At 39.1% G+C, this 23959-nt stretch overlaps 1 long non-coding RNA gene across 2 annotated transcripts in view; it reads left to right on the forward strand.

The window, feature by feature from the left end:
- The first annotated feature begins 4355 nt into the window (after nt 1-4355).
- LOC311438811 overlaps nt 4356-23959 on the forward strand; it is a 129175-nt gene continuing 109571 nt past the window's right edge. Inside the window, exon 1 of one of the 2 annotated variants that reach the window (XR_014694327.1) lies at nt 4356-4632. This is a non-coding gene — a long non-coding RNA (uncharacterized lncRNA). The remainder of the gene's footprint in view (nt 4633-23959) is intronic. The other variant, XR_014694328.1, reaches the window with a different exon arrangement.

Raw genomic sequence — 23959 nt, forward strand, 5'->3', positions numbered from 1 at the left:
TAAGTAATATCTTCAACCCTCCACCAGAATTTTAGTTATTTCATCCTAGACATTGAACAAACCCTGTTAAGCCATACCTTACCCTCTCCACAACTTTTTCCCTAATCACCTTCTCCAGCATATCTATTTTTTCCCATCCGACATCCAAAGACATTTTGATTGAGGTCCTGATAGATGACTCTATTTCATTTGTCTAGAAAATTAGCAACCTAATCAAAGACAGGTAATGAAACATTCATCATCCACTATGATCTACTTTTTGGGAAAAAATAAAATAAAATAAAAAACAAATAAAATAAAATAAAAACATCACAATGCAACAAATTGATCCCATTTTCTATTTACCTATGCTTTTTTTTTTTTTTTTTTTTTTTTTTTTTTTTTTTTTCCCCTCCTTCAGGCTGTGTGCATTTCTAAAGCTCATGTTTGCTGTTATTGTATTTCTCTTTTTTTTCTGTATTCTCATGCAGAATTACATTTGCTCTTCTACATATTCACCCTTCCTGATTGTACAGACCCATTACAGATCTTTCCTACTGACTTGCAGTTTCCCAAGTCTGTTGGTTCAGAATTTCGGGCTGAAGATTGTCTGACACCACTTCTGCATCTCTGCTTGTCAGACCATATTCACTGTGGGACTTTAGTCTTGCAGTGGCTGTTAGAACTTCCATTTCCACTTTTTCCTGTCCTTTATATTAATTATATTTGTCTAATAGCCAGAATCTTCATTTGTATTTAAAACTGAAGCAGAAGGCACATCTAGACATTTCAGGGCACATCTAGACTATCTTCAGTTCTTCACCCTAAAGAGATAGTGCCTTGTTTTTTTTCTTTCCATATACGCTTTTATGAGGCTGAAGAATCTTGTCTACTTTTTCATTTGAATATACGTTTCTCACTCTATTACACTTTCTGACCCCTAATGAACACATTAGCTTTGATTATCAATCCTTTTTACCACTTTTATATGCTCTGTGCTTATTTTTTTTTTTTTTGTCCAGTTGGACCCAGCACATTTGACGTTGAGACATTAAGAAATTTAATTGCCAGGCTATTTTCTTGTTTCTATTCATTTAATTTGGACAATGTGAAGATTCTTTTTTTAAACCTTTACATGTTGATTTTCTCTAAATGTCTTAACTATACACTAAGAAAATAAGCCTGTCAGCAAGCTGACCAGCTCTGCATCTCTGCTTCTGGGTGCAGTATTCATGCATTGTCGCCAGAATGTTTTAGTTCATTCTCTCACCCTATATAGTGTCTTTTGTATAATTTCTAAATCTTAATTTTGTCAGTTTTTTCTTTATGATTGCATTACCAGCAGCACTTCTTGTCCCCTTGCTTTCCATCCTCATGCCTTCTGTTTTTCTGCATTCATTGTTTCCTCATTTATCTGAGGTGCTCAGTTGTCATTAAGCTGAGCTGTAAGCTTTGCTTGAGACAGAGATTGCCTCTCCACTGGAATTTTGTATCACATCAGTTAACTCTTTTTCTCAGTGCATTCAGCGTACTGCCTTTCTCCGTTGTGAGTAGTCTAAATAGAGAATAACAGCCTGCTACCGCTCTTTACTAGTGCTGCTTTAACTCAGGTGATGGATCTGTGCTGTAGCACAGACAAATTCTAGCCCAGCTCCTCAAAGGGGGTTTTTACACATTTAGATTTAAAGCTTGGTTTCAGAAGGCTATGAGTGACCACTGTATTAAGCTGTTTTTCCGCTGTGTGCTTAAACATGATTTTTGACCTTGAAAACCATTTGGAAGAAAGCGAGGTGACTCACCAGTGCTCACTGACTTTCTGAATTCCTATAGCTTACATATATTCAAAGAATAAAAAGAATTAAGCAAGCGAAGTATCACACACACTTTATCACACATGTTACCAATGAGGGCATAAATAAAGGGGCGCATCCAGATCAAATGGACAAATGAAACCTTTCAGTAGACATGCTGGCACTCCTGGAAGAGCATTGGTGAGAGCAGATCACTAATTAAAACTGAGAGGCAGGTGGCAACGGTAATCAATACATTTTAAACCTTTTTACGAACATGAAAGAATGAATAAAAAGGGACATCCAGGAAATTAGTAATTGTTACTTAAAGTCAAATGCCCAGCAAAATACCTGAGCAGATATTAAAGGAATTAATACAAATGGACCTAGAAGATGAGTCAGTAAAACAGTTAAATTTCCAGAGTTTATAAACTATGGCTAGACGTGTATAAAGCAGGATCATGGGAAATATTTTATAAGATGTCATAATGGGAAAAAGTAATGGTAAAAAATCCATTTTAAAGGAAAGCAAGTTGCCTGTAACTGGATCAGAAGAGCTATTCAATATAATTTGTCTTAGAAGTTATACTATCTGGAGTTGTTGTATAGTACATATACACATACAGCAATGGTAGCGTTTGAGGGCAGAGCATCCCTGCATTAATACTCTCAGATTTTTTTCCACCTTCAGAATTAAAACATTTTCCTCATTAGAAATGGATGTATTCTTTCATCAGTTAATTTCTTGCAAAGGAATATTTTATAATTTAGATGGGACACTCACGTGAGATTCATTTATGTTGCAGCTGCTCAATTTCCTTTAGTTATAAGTTATGAAAAGCTTTATTTTTGAATATTTTTTTTTTTACCATGTTAGAGTTTTAATTTTTTAACTATTGTTTTTTTTTTCCATAGAATATGAATAAACAGTATCATTACAAATGTACCGTGTTGCTTGTATTCAAACCAAGAGACAAAACAAGCAAATCTGCATTATGACAAAAATATATGCTCTGTAATTCTGCTAAAAAAAAAAAAATCCTGCTTAACATTATGAAAAAAACATCACAGAGCTGTACTAAAATGAAGGCTGTGACTTGAGATTAGAATTTGCTATTGCATTCATCTAGTATTGAAAATATAATGTGATCTTTGGTTCAGTGAACGCTTCCAAATCCACTTCACTTTCACCTTTATTACACTTCTAAGTCATAATCTCTTACATAAAAAGAAGCAATTTTTTTTACTGTCAACTTTCATATGGGGAGTGATTAAAAAAACCTGCACTGAGCACGTGTGATTACTAAGTATCAAGGTGAATCTGGGTAGCTCTGGAAGACAACTGAAATATAATGTTTTCAGTGTTTTTTTTAGAGTTTTAGCTGGTCAGGAACATACAGGTATGATAACATGCCCAAGTGAACTTTTTGAAAGATAGAGAAAAATGTTTCTTTTTGGTTATAAAGAGGCCACACATGGACTTTTAGATCATCATTTTTCTGGCCAATTTGACCAACATGGGTCTATATCATTTCCAATATAAGCAATTATTTTAATCAGTTATTAAGATGTTGTGGTTTACATCTCCTTACAGATTATTTACCAGCTATTGTCATGTTTTATTGTCGTGTTCATCCCCTGCATGAGACTCATGGGTAAACTCTACCCAAGCTATATACGAAGTATACATCCAGTGCACGTTGCATTGGTACCTGATGAGATAAATGCCACTTAAAACATCCAGAAGATGTGTTACGTTATCAGAATAGTTACAGCAGGCTGATAGGTAATGAAGCTACTAAGCTAAGTTCATAATTGGTTGCTTCTGTACATTGGTGCAAATTCTTTTTTTTCTTCATCATATCTTCCACAATGCCAAAGCGATTATTCACAAGACATTTTCATTTCTGAGGTATACCTGGAATCTTTTGGGCTTTCCTTACATCGTTCCCGGCAGTACACTATGGGAGGGGTTGTGTTTCCCAGACCCTGGCTCTAAGCTTGCCATTAGGCAGCTGAAGCGACGAGTAAGCACAATACATGTTACTGATTTCCTATACTCAGTGCCACAACGATGAGATCAAAGAGTTAGAGCCTGTAATGCAAGCCCCGCTGCTGCTAAATTTGGGATAGGTGTCACAGGGCACTGCAGCCTGGAGTTAGTTACTTAGTCAGCTGTGAGCTGAGACTTATAAATATGTTTTTTTTTTTCTGCTTCATAACTCAGAAGTTTTCTTTGATGTTCAATATAAAATGTTGCACTTTGAATGATAATAATAATAATAAAAAAAACTCAACTATTTAACACCCTTAACTTCTAACAACTAAATATTTTTTAATCGTAAAGCTGATTGTGGTCTTTGGCATCTTACTTTGGGCAGTGGAAACAGTCTCCCTCTCCCTCCCTCATGGTCTCTTTCCCTATGTTGCTTTACATATCAACTCCTTTTTCTGTTCTTTCTCAGTTTTGTCATTGTCAGCCCTTTAGCACAAGGAACAGGTGCCCCAGGAACAGGTATCAGCCTGCTGCATCTACTTATAAATTGCAGCCCAGGTGGGCATGGAGCTGCTGGGGGAGGAGGGAAATGCTTTGTGAGGGTCAGGGCTGGGGAAATAGTACAAGCATCTTGGTTTTGTTTAGAATCCAGACCAAAATTACTGAAGAAATTTGGGTGGAGCAGTGCTTTGGCCCTCTGGAAATACAGTTTCCCTCTGTGGATGAAGAGAGGCAGACCTTGGCTTCTAGGAAAGTTATTTGGGAGGTCTGGTAAAGCCTGCTGCTGATGTGCCTGGTTCATGCTGTGCAGGAACAGCTTTGGAATAAATCAGAGGGACTAAGGAGTCTTCCCTGAAACAAGGTAAGGTTTGTTGTTGCTTCTTATTTTGCATTTGCTGGGATTTTATTTGAAAAAACCTGTGACTGCTGGAAATTGAGTGCTTGAAATTTAAGGAAATATGGGAAAGGAAAAAAAAAAAGCCTGGTTTGGAAAAATTGTTTGTTGAAAAAGATGCCCAGGAGTACAGGCATGGATTTGTAATTAAGTTTGTCACATATTCCAGTCAATGCTATTTAGCTTTGCCCCTTGTTACAGAAAACATGCCTCAGCAAGGGCAAGCTTTGCCAGCTGCCTAAAACTGGCATATTGAGGGCAGCTGGCTTAGCTGAGGAGAGCAGCAGTAACTGATGGATGGCCTGCTGCCACTTCCTATGTAGGGCTAGGCTGTGGTTTGCTCTGTGTTGACCTCAGATCTTACTTCTCCATAAAGCTAGTGTGTGAAAATTGAAGTACAGTGGTGATGGTGTGCTACCTTTGAAAGGTCTGGAGCAGGCCAGGTAGTGAGTAGCACTTTTCTGCTTGGAAAGTGAAGTAGCACTTAGTCTGTAGTGGCCTTGAGGTTACAGCACTTTAAGATTTCAGCCTGTTTGATGCTGTTGGCCTTAATGGGAGATGTGGTCTCTGGTGGTGGGGACAGCAACCCATAAAGCTGGGGTGACCAGGAGCTGAGGAAAGAAGCGTTGCAGCTGGTGAGTCTAGAGAGGTTTCCTGCCTCTTACAGTGGGAAGAGGCATATGTGTATCTTGTTGCTTTCATTTCCATGTGCTGGGTCTTTGAGAAATGTCGCTCATTTTTCTTGCTCGCTGAGTTCTGTCAGCTTTATTTGTAAGACGAAGCTAAAAAGGCCCATGGACGCCTCTGCCATCTTTAAAAGTCTCAGAAGTAGAGAAAGAAAAACTTGACGTTAACTTTCATTATTATTTTTTTTTGAGTGAGCAATTGAGAGGGAGGCAGAAAAGCAAGTGTTTACCCAGGTGGATTAGGAAAGTTAATTTTCTTGAATCAGAAAAAAATTCCTCAAAAGCATTACGTAACATTAAAAATCTTACCAGGCTTCTTTGATCTGATGATTAGTGGAAGCAAGTACTAACTTTTCAATCAGCAAATATCATCAATAAAGTAATGAATCGAGGGAAATATCCTTTGTAGGACTAAATAAATCATGAGAGACAGCCTGGGACTCGGTGCAGCCATGCGGTTCTGTCCTTATTAATCAGATCACATCCGGCACGTTGCAGCCCGAGTGTGAACGGGGAGTGTAGCAAGCAGAAACCTTCCACGGCGAGACTGAAATGTGTGATATTTAAAGGCCTATAGGTCAAAATTCATTTTAGAAGTCAAAACCATTGCTGTAAATAGATAATGCTCCTTGCCCTGCCATTAGCAATATGCTTCCAGTCATTTCAAAGCAGCAGTGGACATTAATTTGGGATGCACTTTGCAGGTCTTACGCTCCAGAGGAGTTTGATAGGTAAACTCTACACTTTACATTTTGTGCTACAATAACAATACATTCAGGATCAAATTTTGTGGCTAGTGATGTGTTTTTCTGTTATTAGAATAAAAAAAAATATAGACTATAAATTTACCAGAGGGACAAAAAGTATTTAAATGTTTCTTCTTGGAAGGCAAGTGTAATCTGACATATGGACTCCTTCAAAGTTACCCCTCAAGGCTCACCAGAAATGTTTGTTTAGCAACTGCAGTTTCCGCAGTCCTACAACATTTATAGCAGTTCTCTAGAAAATAGTTACCACTATTAATTTTCTAGGACAAGCAATGTACCAGATGAAATCTGTTGATACCAGTGCTCAATGCAATGTGTGTGGCAACACAGACCTTACTGAAAGGAGCGGAAAGAGGCAGGGACATTCAAAAAAATAAAAACCATTATAGCGAGGTGGCCTCTGTTTGCTTTGTCACTTGTCCTTCTTTTCACAGTGGTTGAAAGGGCTTTGAAAAACCTCATCTACTTTTACTGGAAGGTGATTTTAGTGGCCATGTGTGAATGCACCAACAGGGAACAGTCCAAGTGCGGAGCTCTGCCTATGCTGAATGGCCTCGAGCTGTGTGGCTGTTGACCCTTTGTCTTCAGGTCAACATATTTTTATTAAAGGATTAAGAAGAATAACTACAAAATAACATGCTACTTATAAGTAGGTTGACAATTATGGTATATAAATCCACTTTTCCACTGGAATATTTTTAAGGGCCAGTCAGCAAAGAGAAGGTGGAAATCATGGATTTATCTCTTCAGTTTAACAAAGCAGTGGTTTTATGCAGTTGGATGTGATTACGCAGTGAGATACAGAAATTATTTCTTCCTTTCAGAAACAAGACAGTGCCACTTGTATGACTTATATCCATGGTGCCTTTTGGTTCTTTCCTGTGTTTTTCCTGCAGTGCCACATCTGGCAGACGTTGCATAGAGGGGCTGCACACACCACCTTTCCTGTGCTGATGCCTTCCCAGAGTGTGCAGGTTCTTATCAGCCAGGGCTGGCTGGGTGTTGTCCTGCAGTAATTCCTCATGGCTTAGGCAGCTACTTAGTGCCTCTCCTCCTTCCATTCCTGACTGTCTAATGAGACTCAAAACATGATCAGTCGCTCTGTAGTGTGCATTTTGTATCAAAAGGAAATCGCTGGCTGCAGGCAGGAGGTCATTCAGTATTGCCAGCAACAGCTTCAGGTATTTCTGCATTAAAACCCAAACCGAACATTACAGGCACTGAACCATCTGTGGGCACAAGTAGGCTTATTGTTGCTTAACTTAGCACAAATGAAGAGGTTTGTTATGTACTTCTACCTGCTTTTGTGTTATCCGTGCTCCTAAACAGCGAGAGTCTGCTGCCTGCTGCTCTCACTGTTGTGTCAGAGTTGAAGGAGATGCAAAGAGGTCCTTTTACTTTATTAAGTGTGTGTTGTTGCTCTCTGCTCCCTCCCAGCAATGTGACTTGACAATAACAGAGACAGGTCTTCATAACGTGATGTCAATAGGTTTTTCTTCCCCAGAACAGCCTGACATACCTGTAACCCTACTCCTTGGGGTTCATCTCTTTGCGATCCCAGACCCAGCTTGCGCACAGCACGCCTGTGTAACCGTGGCTCAGACTTCTGAGAAATCTGCCAAACTGATAGAAAGAGCTGTAATAAAGCACAGGGAGCATAGCCATGCAAAACAGGAGAGGTGAAACTACAGAGATAAGGCAGGTGAGAAGTGCATAGAAGGCAGCTCAAGGACTCCAAGGGAGAATAAACATAAAGTGTTGCACAATCCTAAGGAGAGTACAAGGTCGGGGCTGTATATATAGGTGTATATCAGACAACAGCTAATTGGTTTATACTTCTACACGTGTGTCTCCAGCTTCCAGATCTCTTTATCCATGCTAGATGTTACCTCAAGTGACACAGGGAGAACCAAGAATTTGCCTGCAGAGGGAATCACAGGGAACTGTGCCTTCAGTTTGCCTGAGGGTGGCTTTTATCCTCAGCTGATTATGTGCCCACAAACTTTCTCCTTTCTAATAGTTCCTCCTTTAGGAGTAAGCCAGGTTCTTAAAATCATCTTCAGACCTTTTGTGCTTAAACTCTTGGAAGGACTGAAGTCCAGGTGTAGCCTTATCAGTCTTCAGAGCTTCACTCACAGGTCCCAGCTGGCTTCCACAGCTGCACTGCCTCTTTGGACTCCTGACCTCTTTTGACTCAGCTTCATGTCCAAAACATTTGATACATACAAGGAAAGAAAGTTGAGGAAAAAATTTCTCAGCTCTCCTTACTCTGTTCTATAAATGGTTAAATGAAATGGTTTTGTAGGTATGGGCACTTGCATAAGGATAGGGGTTGTCTAATGCAGGAAGTATTAGTAAATAGGCTGAGATGTCTTGTTTATCAGGAAAAAATACGAAGGATTGAAAAGATGATTGAAGTATTCTTAATGTGGAACAGATCTAACCTTTAGCCATGGTGATGTTCACTGTTCATTGCATAATGTGTGAAATACGTTTTAATCTCCAGCAGCCTGTCACATAGGCCAAGTTTTGAAGCACTTTCTGAAGCTAATGGTTGCTAGTGGCCTCTATTTGTAACAGACTTCACCAGAACATTGCTCGCTGTTGAATCTGGTTGGATTGAAGAACTTCATTGCCAGAATCTTCCACTGGTGGTGTTGGACACATGTGGAAGCTTGCTGGAGAAGTGGTACATGATAAATGTTAACCTAGCCAAAAACCAACAGTGGAGCTAAAGGCTGATTGTAAGTAAGCAACCACTAATCTCTCTTGGGGAGGGGATTGGGGGGAGGGGGAGGATGGGACACCAACACTAATAAAATGCCAACTTATTTAAGAATTTCAGAGAACTCTTCTACAATGTAAGACTGTTTTTGCTGAAGGTCTGAAGCAATGCAGGTGCAGCAGGCCGCCAGAGATTGTTTTGTCCGGATGGGTAGCCAAGATGAGGCATAAATCCTTTTCAGATACAGAGTCAATGAAGAAAAGTGGTATGTGTAACAGCCTGGAAAAGCCAAAAGCAAGGGCTTAGAGGGTGCATGTTTTGATGTAGACAGCCAAAATCAAGTATCTAAACCAGATTCTTTGAAACCATACACTTAGTACATTCTCATTTTCATTTGTAGGCCCCATTCTTGATCCCTAATAATGGGGCAGGAAGCAAGAAGTTGGCTCCTCATAAATTTTGATCTGTTTATCTTCTAACTGCACTCAGGTGCCAGTTAACCTAAGCAATCTGAAACTGTCAAGATCAGACTGTTAGCTGCAACTCAATGGCTGTTCTATTAGGTGGACACAGCACAGTTGTCTCTTGCCTCTGCTAAGCTGTGGCTTAATTTCTTCTATATTTCTACATCCTAAACTATTTCCCATGCATGACTCAAAGTTAAGCAAGTGTACTTTTTTTTTTTTTGTGGTATCATCCGTATATAAAATGTTATTCTCTCTATATACACGTATAAAATCAGCTCTGAAGAATCTTGTTATGCAAACCAATCTGCTCTTCTTTAACAAACGTTATCAAACTTCTGCTGTATTTATCTGTAACACCCCATGTAATCTTTATATTTCAAATGACAGAACAACACACGTTTCTGTAAGCAGATAAATTAGAGCTCCAGTTCTAATGAAGCAGATTCCATATTTTTTGTCCTAAAATACATTTCAACAGTGGTTAAACTGGGCTATAATGTGAGGAGACAGAAAGCTGGCTTGTACCTTTAGGAACAGCTGGTGGGTTCTGGCATGCCTGCTCATGCAGTATTATCAGTATTTTAAATATAATTACATTAGATACTGTTGCCCCTGTTTTAACCTCCTCTTTGTTAAATACTAATTCAGAGAAGTATTAAGATGCATCAAGCTTCCTAGGACGTGAAGAAATAGGGGAGGAAATACTGGAAAAGTGAAATCAGGGAGGAAATAGAAATTAATGGCAAAGTAAAAAGGAAACAAAGAAAAGAGGATAAGAAGAGTATCAAAGTGAGGAAGAATTGTCATTGGTGGCATTGTTGAATATAAGCTGTGTTCAGGATCTGAGAAGCAGTATTTAAAATTAGGATGTATTAGGGAGAGCTAGAAGCCAGAGAAGTGGAAGTTTGCCTGTGTTCATAGTATTAGGGTTGATGCAGACCTTTGGCTGCTGTTAATTGCTGTAATTGTTGCTATTTAAATTGTCATTACCTTGGGGGTCTTTAAATCATTTTACTCCATTAATACTGCTTAGCAGTACAACGTATTTGAGCATCTTTCTTTACAGTTCATCTGTTTCAACTCAAAGCATGCTGAATTTCAAAGGCATGTTGAAATTGGGATTCTTTGAGATAGTCTGTGGCGATAATTGCCTGGTAATGCTCTCTGCAAGCGAGCAGCTGGTTTCAACTTCTGCTCCTTGGCAGACGGACTCTCAGAGACTCAATAACTCAAGGAGCTGCAAGGAGGAGCCTTGGGGAGTGGGTGCCTGTCCTGGCAGGCACTGGGGAGCAGGAGGCAGGGAGAAGCCCCAGGTCGGGCACCCAGACCTGGCAAGACCTCATGGCACTGGCAAGGGAGTTTGCTCTGGTGTGGGAGCCATGCAAACTACCCTTACAAGCCCAAACCAGAGGGATTTGCAGTCTTTTATTTATTTATTTGTAAAGTCGATATGCTTTTACATGTTGGAGGGCCCTCCTGAGGCTTTGCTTTATTATGATCTTGTCTGTATGTGGTCTGTTGTAATATTAAAGGCACTGTATTTGACAGAAGTTCTCCCTCTCAGTACAGTGCTGAAGCAGCTGCTACTTGCTGTGTGGTAAATGTGGAATTCCAGCTGCTTCTGGGGGATAGGAGAAGGCTAAAATGGTCACTTCAAGTGAGAAAGCATGAAGCCTCTGAAAAAAATCCTTTGCTCCTTAATGTGTATCTTGAAGTGGCCAAGTCATTCTGGCTACAGCATTGACATGACATAGGGGATGCCTGAGCTGGTTACGCAATTTTGTTTTTTGTGCTTTTATCAAATGGCCAGCCACATATATCTATTCTCCTTTACGAGGGTACAAGAGGACATGTTAGAAGGCTGCCAGTGCACTGTGAAAACTGTTAAAGATAAGCCCTAAACTTCCTAACCTGAAAGATCCATGCCCTACAAATTGCAATAAACCTTGTGTATGATGGAGTGAAAAATGCACTGTTGTTCTACTGGCCACAGCATTTAACACAAATTCCTTACTTATAGGAGTAAACTGTAGACTGAAAGTGCAGCTAGCAATGCTCATTCTGACAGCACATCTTGGTTCTGAGAATGCAGAGAGTTAGGAATTTAGTGATTGAAGTCTGTACTTTGGTTTTGTTTTTATTAAAATTATCATATGGAAAATATATAACAATAGCAAAATTTTGGGGCCTGTTATTTAAAATTTTTAGGTATATGCTCACAGATATCCTGCTGCTGCCTGTTATACCAGTAGGAAAGGAGGAAAATTGTTATATATGTCTGCATATTGTTTGATAACAGGAAAATATATTGTGTCGTCAAGAATTTTGAAGAGGCAAGGATACAAGAGCTGTTTTTGTTGCTAGAAATGACGTCCAGAACTGCGGATACAGGGCTGAAATTCCCCATTTACAAACCTTTCTGAGTGTCTGTAACAACAGACTTTGTCCAGCTTATCTCTGCTTTCCAGAAATCTTAATTTCTGTGAAACATTATAAACTAATGTTTAAAGAAAAAAAATCAAGGAAAACTTTACTCTTTGCCTCAGCCCCAGAGGGGTTGCAGGCGACACAATGGAAATATTTTGCTGTGAGAGAACGTATAGGAATGTGGATTTGAAAAAATAAAACAAACAAAAACCTTACACAATAGTTTCTGTTAGAAAGTTTCTGCTTTAGGGATTTTACGCAGAGCCTTCACGACTAAGCAGCAGCATGCTGCCATCTACTGGCAAAATGCACAACAGGCACTCACCGGCAAGTACTATCGCATTTATTAAATAACTTTTTATTTAAATTGGTACGCGGTATAAAACCACACAGCTTAAAAAAAAAAAATCGAGGAAAAAGCATATTTGATCAGAATAAAAAATTACAATGAAACAGAGTGAAGCAAGTGTTATAAATCACAGCATTACGCAAGTCATCAATATGTAGTATGTAAAAATTGTATTTCGCATTAGGGAGGAAATGTAGGAGGAAATAAACCATTTATTTATGAATGTTTCATCCCTTTGCCAATGTTTTGAAAAGAGGAGAAATATGCAGCGTTTCCCTCCAGGAAGGTACTTGAGATGGAAATGGTCCTACACCTACAAACCAGAAAGGTAACGATTGTGTGAACACCTGTTCTGAGCTCTACTCAGTGTGTAGGAGATTCAGTGGCAAAAATGACACTTGTAATCCCCTCTGAAGCTGTCTGACTTCACACACCTGAATGAGTAATAGGTCTTGGTGCTTTTAACTCTCTCATGCAGTCTCTTAGGAGTAGGTCTGTAAGGAATGGGGGCCTGTGTACACACAGCCAGTGCATCAGCTGGGGGGAAAATGTATAACCAAAAATCATTCTTCAGTGCTCCTAATGAATCATTCTGGTCCTGGTTTTTCAATGCATGATCTGCTTTGGTTTCCCAGATTGCTATACAACAGGGGAAGAAGGGGAAAGAAAAGAAAAATAAATGTTTTCACTGAATTTCACTGAAAGTTCCCAGCTAAAGATCACTAAATATTTTGTATATGAATGAAGAAATTCATTAATTATTCCTTCATTCACACAAGATAGGAAGCTATATAAAAATCCCAACTACTTGATATGTCTGTAAATTGACCAGAAAATAAAGTCATTCTCTTTATGACCCAGCTTACCACCTGCCACTAGTAATCTGATGTATTTTCAAAGAGATATCCCTCCCAAAGCTGCAGAAATGTCCAAGAGCTTCTTAGCTTTTGGAGACAAGTACTGACCCTCAAGGAGTCAAAAGGAGTAAATCACATGTCTCATGTGAGCCCTCATTCCCCCTGCTGGCAGTGTGTCTGGCTGAGGGTGCAAACTGTGCCTCTGCTTGTCCCTTCTTTTCCCCCAAACACCTCATCCCCTTGCTCCCGAAGTCACCTTCTTCCATTTCTCAACTTTCCCCGTTCCATCCACTTTGTTGTTTCTGGCTGACAAGTGGCTCTTAGAGGAAGAAAATGCTTTGTTCACATTCATCCAAAGCAGTTTAAAATCTGCGTTCAGTTAAAACTTTGTCATTGTGAAGTCCACGTTTTTGATCTGTTCCTTGTTGACAGGACATTAGTCTTTAGGGTCTTCTCTTCGCACATCTGTGTGTGTGTTGCATGTTTTTCAGAGAATGCATGTAATGCTGGGATGGGTTCTCTTATTATTTAAAATATATATATGTGTGTGTATTTGCTAAAACTTGGAGTTCTGACCATAAATGAAGAAAATGTCCATGAGCACTTTCATGCATAACTTCCAGTGTTTATTCCCACTCCATTTCATACAAAATAATACTAGACACAATATTTATCTATTAGAAAACAAATAGTTAACATTTGCATTTGGAGAGGAGATTGTTAGTCTGTGATGGAGATAAAAGATTGGCAATGAGGACTTGCCGGCTGACTTTTCTGTGATGTAGTGTTGGCTCACTATGATTTTTTTGTCTTATTTTTACTATGCTGGTAACTGAATGTTCCTATGCTAGGAACAGCGTGACCAGCAGGGCTAGGGAGGTGATCGTCCCCCTGTACTCAGCTCTGGTGAGGCCGCACCTCGAGTACTGTGTTCAGTTTTGGGCCCCTCGCTACAAGAAGGACATCGAGGTGCTTGAGCGGGTGCAGAGAAGGGCGACGAAGCTGGTGAGGGGCCTGGAGAACAAGTCCTACGAGGAGCGGCTGAGGGAGCTGGGCTTGTTCAGCCTGGAGAAGAGGAGGCTCAGGGGTGACCTTATCGCTCTTTACAGATACCTTAAAGGAGGCTGTAGAGAGGTGGGGGTTGGCCTGTTCTCCCACGTGCCTGGTGACAGGATGAGGGGGAATGGGCTTAAGTTGAGCCAGGGGAGTTTTAGGTTAGATGTTAGGAAGAACTTCTTCACTGAAAGGGTTGTGAGGCACTGGAACAGGCTGCCCAGGGAAGTGGTGGAGTCACCATCCCTGGAAGTCTTCAAAAGACGTTTAGATGTAGAGCTTAGGGATATGGTTTAGTGGAGGGCTGTTAGCGTTAGGTTGGAGGTTGGACTCGATGACCTTGAGGTCTCTTCCAACCTAGGAAATTCTGTGATTCTGTGATTCTGTGAATGTTGTGCTGGGTGCTGCCCAGCCAGTCCAAAACCAGGTGAAAGCTCAATTGCCTCAAAGTTTATAAGATGCAAATGATGGCTGAGGAAAGGCTGAGCAGGACAAGGAGTAGCCTCTACCTCTTTCCCAGGACACATGCTAATGGTGTCCTCAGTTTGTTACCATGCTGTTACTCAAATGGTTGAAATTTCAAGTAGCAGCACTGATCTGGGAAAAGTACTGTTGGTTACAGGGTTGTTTGTCCTCTCCCAGCTCCCTTTGTGTTTTTTTTTTTCCTCTTCCGTACCTTGTTGGCTGAAGGACCACAACAATTCCGAAATGCTATTCAGCTACTTAGCACACACTTCTGTAGAAACTCGAGCCTACTATGATGGGTCAGTTTTTGGAGGTTGTGTCTTGGAGAAGTAAAAAGGCACAGGACACATGCAATGGTCAGCTAACTCACCTGGCTACTATCCCTATGGATTTCTTCCTACAGATTTCTGTTTGAAGGTTAAAAAAACTTGGCTCAGGTCTGTCCCAATAGTTGTGACCTGCTGTCTTCAGGCAGCACAGATGCTTGGACTTCTGCAGCATAAAAAGACCAAGTAACCAACAGGCACTTTTCCTTGCCTGGCTGCCACTTCAGCTCCTTGCTTTTCATCCTGCTAGAACTTGTTTACTGTTGGTGTGCAGTGTATAAAGCTTCTCTCTTTATTTGGTCCTTCGGGGAGGGGTGAATATCGTATGAGGGCGTATGAGTATCTATCCCCCCTGTCTTTATTTTGGGTGAAGTCCAAAACTGGAAAGCACCTGTCTTCTGGCTCTGGAGGGGCAGCAATCCAAGCTGGTGGAAATGTCACGAACAGCTGATCTTGAAGCAAGGGCTGTCAAAACACTTGTGTTTTACAGCCCTAATCCCATTTTAGCACCAAACAAATAATAATGTTCTGGCATAGTGACCTGTAGAAAACCTCCTGGTTTCTTTCTGTTGCTTGCTTTTGAAATCTTGTTGAAACCTTATCAAACATCGCTGCTTTCAGAGTCCAGATTTATGTTCTTGTACAGTCATGAAGTCAGGTCTTCGCTCTGAATGTGCCCTACGCCAACATCCAGGTCTGATAGCCTCGTAAGGATACCTGTAATGAGTAAAAATGGTAGGAGGTGGGATGTGAAAAAGATAAAAGCTTGTACCAAAATAATCTCTAACTGAAGAATATTATGAAAGAATTTAAATACAAAACTTATAAGGATACATGAACATTTTGAGTCTTCTAGAAGCCTTGATCATCCAGCTATAGAAACACGGATGGTTTCAATGTTGTCCCCAGCCCTAAATAATTTCAACACAACTTTGCCCCGTATTAGAACCTGTGCGCTCTCTCATGCTAAATGTTTCATGAGTTCTTGTATATGGCCTCATGGAAAAATAGAGGAGATTCAGTGATGGTGGAAACTTTTTTCTAAAAATGTCTCTATCCTGACTGATTTTTATAAGCAGTCTCTTTGGATGCTGGGGTGGTGGGATCTCTCTGGTAACAAAACAAGTTCCTTCTAGCTTTTAATCAGGTTTTAAGCTGAAGGTTTGGCTAAATTTATGTGGCAGAGTATTTTATTGATAGAAGAGCTTGCCAGACCTCTTTGGCAGTGCTCTCTTTTCACTTAAAGACCTTGGTGTAAATCTTTTTAATGGTTCAGCTACAAAAAATTTCAAAGAATCTTTCCCCGCTTCTTTCCATTGCACTATCATCTGTGTAAATCATCTTGCTTACTCATTCTCTCAGCTACTTTAGATTGTTAGTCTTAATGACAGTACTGCAGTAAAAGTGGGGAAAAAAGTATTTTAAACTGTCATTAGTCCATAAAACTTTGATCATTTATAGTAAGTGGGAATTCATCGTGGACTTTTAAGAGAAGGGAGAGGTCAGTTATACCATCCCTACTTAGTTGTGCACCTATATGATAAAGCACACCTCAGGGGAAAAATAGGAGGTGGAAATGTAAGGATTAAATGTGCTAAAACTTTGATGCAGCTACTCTTTGAGTTATAAAATATGATGTAATAAGTACCTGGACTCTTCTTTGAACTTTTATTGTGTTTTACTCTAAAATATGCAACGCTAAGAGTTATTTTAGTGGTGCAAAGTTTGGTTGCAGTAAATCATCTCACAGTTGTTATTGCCATCATTCAGCAGTTTCTGAAATGTGAATTCCATGTGAATTGTACTGAAAAGGGACTGTTTGTTGTATATTCTGCTTTTATTCATTTTCATTAAATGTAACAATGTGCAGGAAATTCTTCCAGGGTAAATGTAGGCCCAGTGCAGAGAAATCTTACAATATCACTAGCATTTTTCTGGTTAAATCTTTAACAAAGCTTTTAGTGAATCAGGAGGTCTTCTTTGGGACCTAATGCTGTATTAATATGAACTTCAACCACAGACCCTGTTTGCCAAGCTTCATTAATATTGATACACTGGAAAACATTGACAGATCTTAAATATTCTAAAAACGGACTTTGCTGTGGTCTGTTGGTTGGTTGTTGGTATTTTTTTTCTCTTTAAGACGTATTGTTTGGCAGATCGATTCAGTCATTTGAAATGTCAATATATTGAAATATAATTTCTTGAAATGTCTGAATATTCAGAACGTAGAACTTGGAACTTAAAGGTGAATCTTTCATTACCTGACAAAATGATTGCTCAAGTCTCCAGGCATCATCCAGAACAATTCCATTCAAAAACATTATGGAATTCAAAGCACTGGACAAATACTTAGGAACATACCTTGTAAAACAGGGACAGATACGCTGTCATCATTAATAAGTATAAGTTTTATGTGAGTAAGTATTGGAATAGCAGTATGTGTGGTTTACATATGTGTAATACATAGACGTCTGAAAATTCCTTCCTGCTATCCAGGCAAACAACATCTCAGTTCATTCAGTGATTTCCCCCATCCTCACTGTTCATAAACTTCCACGAATCTCATTTAGGCTTTATTTTTGTTGTGCTTAATTTCAGTATAAACAGGTAATTGCAGTAATAATTTGATGAAAATCTGACCATTCCTTTGAAATAAGTGGAATATGAAAAATACACTGTATTAAGCTTGCTATGTAGAATAGTCTGATTTTTGGCTGATTTTGGACTATTCTCACACCTCTTAATTGTTGGTGTGTTTGCATACTACTTTTTTATGTGAACTTATACTTTTGGTTTGCTGTACTGCTTGCATAAAAATCAACTGACTTTAGCAGGAGTAACCATCTAGGCAAACAGAGCAGAGTAACACATGGATTACCTTGTTGAAAAGTGTACATCTTTTGGTGTGAATGCAAAAATTGTTTTAAGCAGAAACCACGTGGTATGTACTATGCTGTAGAAGTTTGCCATTTTTCTCTTTCTGTAGTAATTTATATAAACACAGGTTGCATAAAAAGAGGTAAACACTGGGCAAATATCTTTATTGAATTTCAACCTGGATTATGAATAATGATTTTTGAAGTCTTCAAACCCAGAAAACAATATATGCATTTCAAAAGGCTTTGCTCCTAGCTGGCTTTATTTAGCATTCTTGTGAATAGTTTTTTATTATTGATTGTTGTTGTTTTTTCCTACAAGATTTACTAGATGTACTAGAGTTGTCCTTTGTACAATTTCATTTTCTTTTATTGGTTCCCTTAGGACATCGTTATCCTTTAAATAAGAATAGAAAACTGTGTTCTCATTCTCCTGTTTGGGTTTCTTCCATACTCTTTATTTCCATTTGAACAACAAGGTTGGTCAGGGAATTCAGAATTAAGACTCCATTTCACATCCTCTTCCTTACCTATCTGTGTTGCAGCTAATACTGTCCCCAGGGTATTTAGTACAGTGAGTCAAGAATGCATCCTGACAAAACAGTAGGGCCGTGTGAAGGGAGATGCAATGCGTAAGGTCGTACTCTTTGAAAATATTCTTAAAATTAAAGGAGCTGGTAAAAAAACATTTGTGGACAAAATGACTCTGTGAGTAGGAAGTTTGTCAAAATTAGAATATGATATCCATGACATAGTAGAGAAGTCTTCTGAAGTTTACTCTTCTTGTGTTTCTTGTTTTCTTTTTTCCCTGCCCCATCTCTTTCTATAGTCTGACTCTCACTTTTCACTTCTTAAGAAAACTGCTTTAAAATGAAATTATAATCCAGTGGTGCAAGCAATTTCTCTTCAGTTGTGGCACAGAGAACAAAAGAGTTTTATCTCAGCTTGTTTATCCCAGAAGGATGGATGGTTTCTGCTATGGTTTCAGGAGAAAGAGATACTTAAGTGGCACATTTTCTACTGACTGTAAGATTTCAAGGATTTTAAAGAAAGAAAGAAAGAAAATGGGAGCCAAATGAGAGCATAAATATCTTTAAACTAAAAAGCTAAAGAGTTTTTCATCCTCATTTTATTTGTTCTCTAAAGCTTTGCTGGAAAGGGGGAAGGGGTATCCAAATTTCAGCTGGAGTAGGAACGAAAGAGAGAAGTGTCAAGTCTTTCAAAAAAAATAAAAAAAAAAAAGACAACAAAAAAAAAAAACACAAAAGCAAGCTAAAAGGCATCCTTGTACTGCAGGATATAATGGATAAGTTCTGCCTTAATTGCAAGGATCCAAAAACTCAGAAAACTGCAGAGCTGCTTGAAGTTGATGCATTACATAAAAGCAGTCAGACTGTCTTTTACTTGGTTTTCTTTTTATTTTATTATTTCTGTCTTAAGTGTAAGCTGGATTTACTTAGACTCAATTTTATGCTGCTACTCCTGGTTCAAACCGTGAATTCTTCACTTTATTGGAAGTGCCCCCAAAAGGGTTTAAGTGAGAAACACTTTTAGTAAAACCATTCCCGTTTCTCTGCTTTGGTGTTGTGTCAACCCCTTAATGTGTATTTCTTTATTACGTATTTGTGTTTGAACAAGCAGCTTAGCGAGGCTCCATCTGCTTGGTTCTGGTGGAGTCCAGGAGGCTGTGTAGGATTCAATTATGGTGCTTGAAGTGCAGCAGCTAACTCCAGTCCCATGGCCAACACTCCGTTCTCTCACTTCATAGCTCTGCAGATTAACTGGCATTAATGCAAGCATTCACAGCTACAAATGGAGTATTATAGAGAACATGGTGCCACCACGTTTGCCTTGCAGATGCTCATTAGCCTACAAACAGGTGTAGCGTCTTGTTTGGGTTCTCTTCATCTCCTCTAGCATCTCCCTTTCTTGTAGAAGTGTACAAGCATGGCAAAATCTATTCTGGTTGCTGTATGGGACCATTACTTTTGTTTCCATTTATTTGTATTAAAATCCTTCGGTGTGTTCTAAAGACTTGCGTATTATTGAGGTCAGATGAATGAATCTATAGTTCCCCAGTTATTCTGTCCAACCGTCCAACAAACAGTATATTTTCTTCTTTCAAGCCTTAATTTGATGAAACAATTTGTCCAAAAAAACCCAAACTATCAGGCCTTCCTTATTCAAGAAAGGTGATTGCTGGATGTATTCACTTTGAGAACATCAAGCTTTACTTGGTTTTAGTAACATCCATTCCTCAACCTCATTGCCTTTAGCCATCTCATCCTCACTGTAAGTTTTGAGTACTCCTCTCACTGAGTATTCACAGGGACTTGCATGTCACCATCTAGAAGGTTTAAACTTGAATCATGGTGTATAATTTAGAGGCAGAAACTAAGATTCCCTCTTGAGCTATGTAGGTTGAACGCCTAAAACTGGACACTAAATATTATCTCTGCAAATTTTAGTCACAGCTAGATCAGCTTTAATTTATTCCTCACCACAGTTTATAGCATCCCTGCTGCTTATTTCCTTGTTCTCTTACACATCACTGAAGAATATTTCTGTTCTAAATTTTGCTGCAGATTCCCATTCTATGTGGTTTTTGATAGTTTTCACCTTTTTCTTTTGGATCTGGAGATGGCATTTGATCCTGAAGAGAAAAGAAAGGAGCTTTCTTTGCTGAACTCTTTTCTCCCCCCTCCCCGTTTTTACTCCCTGTAGCCTCTGCATATTTATAACACCATTCTGGTGTGGATTTAGCTCAGTGTGAAACTTTTTTACTAGCTTTTAATCTTTATTTGAAACATAAGCACCAGGTATGTTTTGAATTTAAAGACCTTCTAAACCTAAAAGATGCTTTTGGCCCAGTAATAGCTACTATTTTCAAAAGGTTAAGCTGCATGGAAAATGTGCCAAAATGTATTTATAAAATTAATCAGTAATGATTTGAGTCTGTATATTTTTTTTAATGTACATTTTTAAATATCCAAATCATAGGATTTTAAATTTAAATCAGTCTTTGGCATCTCTGACTGGCAAAGATGACGGACAGCTGCTGAGTCCAGATCTTGTTTGTGTCTCTGCAGCCTTTACAGAAATGTCATGGTTGGGTAGGGTGTTTGGTTGTAGTTACATCAATGTAAAATGTTCAGGGAAACTTTCTTCCACTGAAAGGAGACATAACTATCTTGAAATAGAGCTGATTTTACTACTTTGGACCAGATCCAGGTGCTGTGACATCTGCCTAACCTCAGAGTGGCTGGAACAACTATGCAGCATTGTGACCTGTGGTACTGTAATATCCTGGCTCCTACCAGCCCTACAGTTTGTGCTACTTTTCTCCTATCATTTCAACTCATTTCTTCCTGGGTGAGGCAGAATGCAGTCCTCTTTTCTCCCTGGGCACCCCTGAAGGACAGGGCCAGCAGGCCAGCTGTCAGCAGGGATGAGTGCCCGTGCCCAGTCCGTGGACCTGTCCATAAGGCACTGTGGGTATGTGAACATTGGCTTTAAGGGAGAATTAGGAACACAAGCTACACTTACCTGATTTCGCCCCCTGGATGTTGTGGCTTTCCCTGATAATACAGGGAGAGCCAGCAAAGTGTAGTTTTGCAGTGCACTGGGGCTCGATCTAATTTTGGATGGGTTCTGTGTGCTGCTGCAGGGAGCTGCTGAATTGTTGTGCTACCACAAGCCCTATTACTGTGCTTGGGGATGTGCTCACATTCTCTTTAATCATTAATTAAATTTCATTTATAAGGGATGACTTAATGTCTGGGAAGACAGATAAAATAATCAAGGAACCCAATTATTCACAAAATCAATGGAAATTCTAATGATCTTGTAAAGTAGCACTTAATTTCTTTCATAAAACTGCTGGCTTCTTCATATTTCATGGTTTCTTCATGCATAGGTCAGTTTAATTTTAGGTAATAAATACACTTGTATTGGCCTTAGAAGGCAACTGTACATCACCTATTTATATAAACTACACTTGCACAGTCTATTTTAAACTTTCCATGCTTCAACAAATTGTCTGGCTGTTGACCTCTGCTGGGTCACACCTGTGTGTGTGACTGAGCAATAGCCAATTTGTTGTTCTAATCTGCTCAGTGCTCTAAATTTTTGACCTACAACCCACATAATTTAAGTTTATTTTATTTAAAGATATAGAAGTATGCTTGCTGGAAGACTAGGGAGGTTTGTGTTGAGAAATTATGAATTTTTGCAATGCCTCAAGTGCCAGGCAAACTTCAGAGTAAATATTACTGCTCTAATCTTTTGGGCCTTTTTAACATTACACATTATTTCAGACTTGTAATGCCTCCATCTATATGAAAATCTAAACCAGAGAAGCTCTTAAAGTAGAGATGTTAAACCTCTGAACTTTCATTGTAGTGGAACAGATAAATATTTATCTTTATGCATGTGCTAATGACACCTAATGATCAGATACCTGCTGATATTGTCTTCAATCACTCAGAATGGATGTCTAAATGGTTTATATAATATATAGATACTTTCAGGTCATCTGTTCATCTATGAATGCATTTCTTTCCACAGATTCACTTGCTAGATGAAAACAGAGACAAAAAAAAAAAGTTATTTCTGCACTTTAATTATGCATTCTTTTATAAAATTCAGCTTTAAACAAGGATGAACATTTACAAATAGATGTACATTTTAAATGAATTATTAACCACCAGATTATTTAATGAAATGTTAGGGTATGAAGACAAGCAAAACACATACTCTGAATGAGAGAAAAAACTGTAGCACTGCTGTCACTGTCAGTCACAAGTTTAAAATACTCCTGATCACAAGTCTTTCTGTCAGCAACCTTGAATTAAATTCAGCAAAGCTCCTAATTAACACTGAAATGTACAGTAACCTCACGGAATTGGAGGTTTGTTACTATACAAAGGACTTCTGCTAAATCTTGCATTAATTTCACTTAGAGACGAACACTGGAATAATAGCTGAAAGTTAATGCCCACATTATTATTACTCACATTATATAATTAAAACTATTTCTGTTGCCAGTGTTTAAAAAATAAAAACTAAAAATATGAAGAAGCCCACAAGAAAACCCACAAAAATCAACAGAACTGGAGGCACTTTCTTTTGGGGCTAGATTAATAGCAAGTATCCAAGAGCCATCTGCAGAGGGCTCAGGCACCTCAGAATATTGAATGTTTCAATTTCTTCTCAGTTACTGCATCAGAGTGCTCAAGGCCACTTCAGTGCCTATTTGTCATGCTCATAAGCACCTGAAATCTGATTTTTTTTTCTTACCCACTGTGCAGCATACACAAACACCAATATGGAAAGATCCATAATAGGATTCTAAAGTTTTAGTGAATACAACACTTTATCAGTGCCATGAGATTTGTTTTAGCCATACTTTCACATACAATCAGAACAAGAGCTACTATTTTAATTTTCCAAGGTGATGCACAGTTATTAGAGACAGAAAGCAATCTTTAAATGTTGAGGCAGAGGGAGCTGTGGGCCTCCTTGCCGCCTGAACAGAGAGCATACTGGAGCACCAACCCGGAAATTAGGACTTGGATGTTTTCTGATGCAATGCTCCAAGTCCGCATGGCAGGATGACTTGTCTGGGATTCACAACAAAGCCCACACCATGTACCATATGCCATCAAGCAGCCATGCAGAAGGGGGGTTTGAGCTCTCGTTTTTTCTTCCAGGCCTGCATGTCACTCAGCTGCTGACATTTGGTTGTGGAACAGCAGTTGTGTATTCAGGGATCTTCTCAGTGGAGAGAACAGAACATGCTGCTTTTTTTTTTTTTTTTAAGCTAAATTATTCAAATGTGTGTTTCTATGATATGTTTTTGGACTCTAAAATGGAGCAAGGATCTTGTTTCACCACTCCTGTCTGTGACCCTGGTCAGCAGGGGTGGAGTATGCCTCCATCAGTATCTTTCTGGAACTAAGCTGGTAGCAACCATGCAGAGGTCACCGTTCTTCACTTCTTTGCTGGTGCTCACCCTTATAAGTTACTCTACGTTAACTTTGATTACTTTCTCAGTTTGAAATACAAAAAGATGGTCTCTTGTGCTCCTGTTCATTTCAACATTCATCAATTTTAGTGCAGTTCAGGTAACCCTGGTTCTACAAATACACACAGGAGTGTGTGTTCAGATGCATGTAGATGCTGTATGTCTCTATGTATTGTAATTTTTATTCAGAAATATACTGGCAGAAATATTCTGCATACTGGCAATTAAAATCACAGAATCACAGAATTTCCTAGGTTGGAAGAGACCTCAAGG

Source organism: Aythya ferina (genome assembly GCF_964211825.1).
Source record: "Aythya ferina genome assembly, chromosome: 6".
In the NCBI taxonomy this organism is placed as follows: Eukaryota; Metazoa; Chordata; class Aves; order Anseriformes; family Anatidae; genus Aythya; species Aythya ferina.